General features: G+C 37.8%; 1 non-coding gene across 1 annotated transcript; it reads right to left on the reverse strand.

Moving 5' to 3' along the window:
- Positions 1–3,468: 3,468 nt before the first annotated feature.
- Positions 3,469–3,575, reverse strand: LOC141681756 (small nucleolar RNA R71). Its single transcript, XR_012559180.1, has one exon. It is a non-coding gene; the product is annotated as a small nucleolar RNA R71 (small nucleolar RNA).
- Between the last annotated feature and the right edge of the window lie 2,066 nt (positions 3,576–5,641).

A 5,641-nucleotide genomic window follows, 5' to 3' on the forward strand; every position in this document is an offset into this window, starting at 1 on the left:
TGAAAAAATCTCTGTGATGCAAATTGCACACAGCTGCTTATAAGTATTTATCTACAGCTTAGAACCTGAGAGTATTTTCTAGGGATACAGCTTTCTAAACTCTTGAGTTCTTACTTGTATTTTTTAAAAATACTTGCTACACTTGATTTATATTGAATCAAGTTTACATGTGTAATAAGACAAAAATAATATTCGTATCAGCTAGATCCAAGCACATGCTTTTTCATTTCTCTGTTCAATACAAACCAAGTAAGGTATAGCATCTTTGAACATCCTTATTTTGCATGGAAATGGAAATGCTTCATTTTCTTCTAAAACCTATAATCAAGCTGCCACATTCCTTTTCTACACTAACAACTCATGTGACTCTGTCAGCTTCTGTCAAGTAACAATCAACTGCTATCTTGTTGATCATCCGTTGAAACTTTATGATATTATCTGTTGAAGCTTTATTGTTGATATTGTACTAGTGCCATCCGTTGAAGCTTCCTTGTTAACATTCGTTAAAGCTTTATCTGATATCATTTGAAGAACTCTTGACTAACTTATCCGTTGAAGGCCTATTGAGTTATCAGTTGAAGCTTGTAGCATTATCCGTCGAAATTTGTAGTTTAGCAGTTGAAGATATTTCCTTAGGAGTTGATACTCTTTTACTTATACAAAATTACAAGATATTTTATATTTACACTTAACCCACCTATTTTGTATATCTTCCTAGTAGTCAACATGACTTAGGAACTATAATAACTACCAAATCTCTCAGCTATCATAGTGTACAGAATGTGCTACATACTTATTAATATAAGCTACTCCTTCAACGTATAGATAAACTGAGGTTATCCGTTAAAGGCTACTAATTGACACAAAACAAACCTACTTAAGGTATTTTGGTGAGTTATCATCAAGATTACAACATACTTTTAACAACTAGTGTCATCCGTTGAAACTTTCTTGTTAGCATCCGTTGAAGCTTTATCTGATACCAGTTGAAGGCCTCTTGACTAGCTTATCCGTTGAAGGTATATTGAGTCATCCGTTGAAGCTTGTAATTTAGCAGTTAAAGATGTTTCCTTAGCAGTTGATACTCTTTCAGTTATATAAAAATACAAGGCATTTTACATCTACACTTGACCCACCTATTATGTATATCTTGCTAGTAGTCAACAGGACTTAGAATTACTATAACTCCCAAATCCCTCAGCAATCATAGTGTACAAAATGTGCTACACACTTACTAATATAATATACTCCTTCAACAGACAGACAGACTGTGGTTATCCATTGAAGGCTTCCAAATGACACTTACAATTCTACTTAAGGTGTTTTGGTAAGCTATCATCAAGTCCACAACATATTCATAACATATACTTTTTATGTTGGTGTTAAGTGCCATTTATGTCCACTTAGAATGCTTCATAAAGGCTTGAATTGGTCTTTTGTACTCGAGTTGTTTGTGTTTTTGCTACGTTTTTGTAGTATTTTGCATTTCAGAGCATATATAAAGGAAGAAGGAGAATTAACATTATTTTGGGGCTAAGTTGGTGTTAGGAAGGTGCCTCGGATAATTGCTTGTTCATCGCCATCAAAAACCAGCTATTAAAATAGAAGTCTGAATTTTTTACAGAAGCTTAGTGCACCCACGCTGTGTTAGCGCGCAGTGGCGCCGGTTTGTCAGAAGTACAGCGCGCCCGCACTGGGATAGCGCGCCCCCACGCCAGGTCGATTCTGAAGATTCCTGATTCAAGTAGAAGATTGATTTTCTGGACTTCTAATCTGAATGGGTTGCTATATAAAGACAATAAAAAGACATTTTTCATAACGGAGACTAAGGATAAGATGGAGAGAAGACCTAGGAGCACAAATACAATGAAGGAGAAGAAAATCTTTTTTTTACTTGTGATTCTTTGATTGAGTTGTAATCTTGGATGTTAGTTTTCTTGTTTGTTGAACCTATTACTCTTGATTACGTACTTTGATTATTTATTCATTTTATAAAGACTTAGCTTATTATACCATGTTTTCATCGGAACCCACGGTGATGATGAGTTTGGTTATGAATTAATAATTATCGTGGGGTTCTAACGGATTTACTTATGGATTTCAATAGTTAATTTGTTTCGATATCTTAGTATGTGGTGATTGTATGATATCCTAGTATTGGTTGTGCTTATTCGTCTTATGAGTGTCGCGAACTTATTAGATAGCATTTTAATCTCTATTGAAGCGAAAGTGAATATAGGGGTTTAGAACTTGCCATGCTAGCATAGGTTCATGTATTGTTATGCATGATTCGTAGGTAATTTTAACCATCTTACTTACCCTACGTAATCACAAGAGATAACTTGCGCATTAAACCTTTATGTTGTCAAATTCTGTAGACATATAGGGTCTCAACATAATTGGTGTCTATTCAACTTCTATCTCTTTTATGGATGTCTGGTAGTAGGGTATTCGTACAACGAAAGTTGGCATTTACTAGTTTCGTGTTATCTGATTAGTTGTCATCACCATTGCAAGCTAAGGTCAAGAACAATGACTTTCAATGAAGTATTTAATGAAGTTAGAATCTCATGTTTGTCTCATATAGGAAATCAAACCCTCTAATTCTCTTAGTTAAAGTTAGTTAGTATAATCTTTTAGTTATAAACAACCCAACTTGTTATTTGTCTTAGCATTGAACAATAGTCGTATCATTGTTGCATAAGTGCATAGATTGAAGGTAACCTAAACCAGTCTCTGTGGGAACGAACTAGAAATAATTCTATATTACTTGCAAACGCGTATACTTGCGTGTAAATTAGCGCGTGATTTTGTCCTAACAAGTTTTTGGCGCCACTGTTGGGGACTCGGTGTTAATTTTTAGTTTATGTGCTTGACATCAGTGGTCTTTAAAGTTCACTAACTCAGATATTTTACTTACTTGTTTGTTTGTTGCTTTTTCAGGTACTCTAGAGGACGTTTATGCTAACGCGTTCTTGATCTCGAAAGAGAACACTGGATAGAGCGGAGGAAGAAATTTTAGTAGAAGAAGAAGTTCTTGTAAAAGAGAAGAAAGTTGAAGAAGAAGCTCTTATTGCAATGGGAGAGCCAGAAGCGAATCTGAAGGCTTTGATGGATTACTCATAACCGAAGATCAATGATATTCAGTCTAGCATTGTCAGACCAGCCATCGCGGCTAAAACTTTTGAAATCAAGGCTAGCACGATTTATATAGTGCAGAACTCAGTTCAGTTTGGGGGTTCTCCAATGGAAGATCCCAACATGCATATTAAAGATTTCATTGAGATCTGCGACACTTTCAAATTCAACAACGTGTCTGAAGATACTATAAAGCTAAGGCTTTTCCCATTCTCTTTGAGGGATAAAGCTAAGTGTTGGTTGCATTCTCTACCATCAGGCTATATCACCAAATGGGAAGATCTTGCTCAAAAGTTTCTTACTAAATTCTTCCCTATGGCGAAGGCAGCTGCAATCAGGAATGCTCTTACTCAATTTGCGCAGCAATCGGGAGAGTCTTTATGTAAAGCTTGGGATCATTATAAGGAGATGCTCAAGAAGTGCCCTCATCAGGGGATGCTTGACTAGATGATTATTAACTACTTTTATAATGGCTTGGGAGCACAGTCTAGACCCATGCTTGATGCAGCATCAGCTGGAGCCTTATGGGCTAAGAGCTATGATGAAGCTTATGATTTGATTGAACTGATGGCTGCTAATGAATACCAGAAAATTTCTCAGAGACCAACTCAAGGCAAGGTAGCAGGAATTCTGGAAGTAGATGCAGCTACTGCTTTAGCTGCTCATCTTAAGGCTTTGACGATGAAGGTGGATTATTTGGCTAATTATGGAGTTAATCAGATCACTAGTGTTTGTGAGCTTTATGCTGGTGCGCATGAGACGGAACAGTGTGCTTTTTCTAGTGAATCAGCTTAGTTCATGAGCAACTTTTAGCGATCGCAGCAACTAGTTCCAGCCACCTATCATCCCAACAACTGCAATCATCCTAACTTCAGCTGGAGCACTCAGAATGCGGTGCAACAGCCTTATCAGCAGTATGAAGCAAAGCAATTCAACCCTCTTGGTTTTTAACAACTGCAATATGCACCAAGACAACAACTCCAACTTCAGCAACTACCACAATCTAATGAAAAATCTGAATTGGAAGAGTTGAGGCTCATGTGCAAGAGCCAAGCAATTTCTATCAAGACCTTGGAGAATCAAATTGGGCAAATTGCCAATGCCTTGCTGAATCCACCTCCTTTTCCTAAGAGGCTGCAAAATCAAAAGTTGGATAAGCAATTTGCTAAGTATCTGGAGGTGTTCAAGAAACTTCATATCAACATACCCTTCGCTGAAGCTCTTGAACAAATGCCTGGCTATGCAAAGTTTATGAAAGGTATTCTCTCTCAGAAAGTGAAGCTCGATGACTTAGAGAACGTCGCTCTTACGGAGGAATGCAGTGTTGTGCTGCAACAGAAGTTGCCTATGAAGCTTAAAGATCTTGGGAGCTTCACTATTCCTTGCACTATCGGAAACTTGTCATTCGACAAGTGTTTATGTGATTTGGGAGCTAGCATCAATCTGATGCCTTTTTCTGTCATCAAGAAGTTGGATTTACCTGATCCAAAGCCTACTTATATGTTCTTGCAGTTGGCCGAACGTTCTATTACATATCCACGAGGTATTATGGAGGATGTCTTAGTCAAGGTGAACAAACTCATCTTTCCTGCTGACTTTGTAATTCTTGATTTTGAGGGGGATAAAAAGACTCCCATAATATTGGGAAGACCATTCCTGGATACAGGTCGAACCTTGATTGATGTGTAGAAGGGTGAGCTTACTATACGAGTATTGGATCAAGATGTGACTTTTAATATTTTCAATGTTATGAAATTCCCTTTTGATAATAAGGAGTGCTTGAAAGTGGAATTGGTCGATTCTGTGGTTACTTCAGAACTTGATCAAATGCTAAGGTCTGATGCCTTAGAGAAGGCCTTGTTGGGAAATTCAGGTTGTGAAGATGATGAAGGTCATGAGCAGTTGCAGTATTTGAATGCTTCCCCTTGGAAGCGAAGGATGGATATGCCTTTTGAATCTCTTAGAATGTCAGAACTCAAAAATGCTGAAGGGCGTCTCAAGTCATCTATTGAGGAAGCTCCTACACTCGAGCTTAAACCATTGCCTGAACATTTGAGGTATGCGTTTTTAGGTGATGCATCTATTTTGCCTATTATTATTGCATCTGACCTTTCAGTTAGTGATGAGGAAAAGCTTTTAAGAATACTGAGAGAGTTTAAATCGGCAATTGGATGGACTATAACAGATATCAAAGGAATCGGCCCTTCTTATTACATGCATAAAATTCTGCTCGAGGAAGGAAGTAAGCCAACTGTTGAGCAATAGAGAAGGCTAGATCTGATAATGAAAGAGGTTGTGAAAAAGGAAATTCTCAAGTGGCTAGATGCAGGGATCATCTAGCCCATTTCTGACAGTTCTTGGGTGAGTCTAGTTCAGTGTGTGCCGAAGAAAGGTGGTATCACTGTGGTTGCTAATGAGAAGAATGAGCTCATTCCTACTCGAACAGTCACGGGGTGGAGAGTTTGCATGGATTACAGGAAGCTGAACAAGGCCACGAGGAAGG

The sequence above is a fragment of the Apium graveolens genome, chromosome 8 (assembly GCF_009905375.1).
Source record: "Apium graveolens cultivar Ventura chromosome 8, ASM990537v1, whole genome shotgun sequence".
In the NCBI taxonomy this organism is placed as follows: Eukaryota; Viridiplantae; Streptophyta; class Magnoliopsida; order Apiales; family Apiaceae; genus Apium; species Apium graveolens.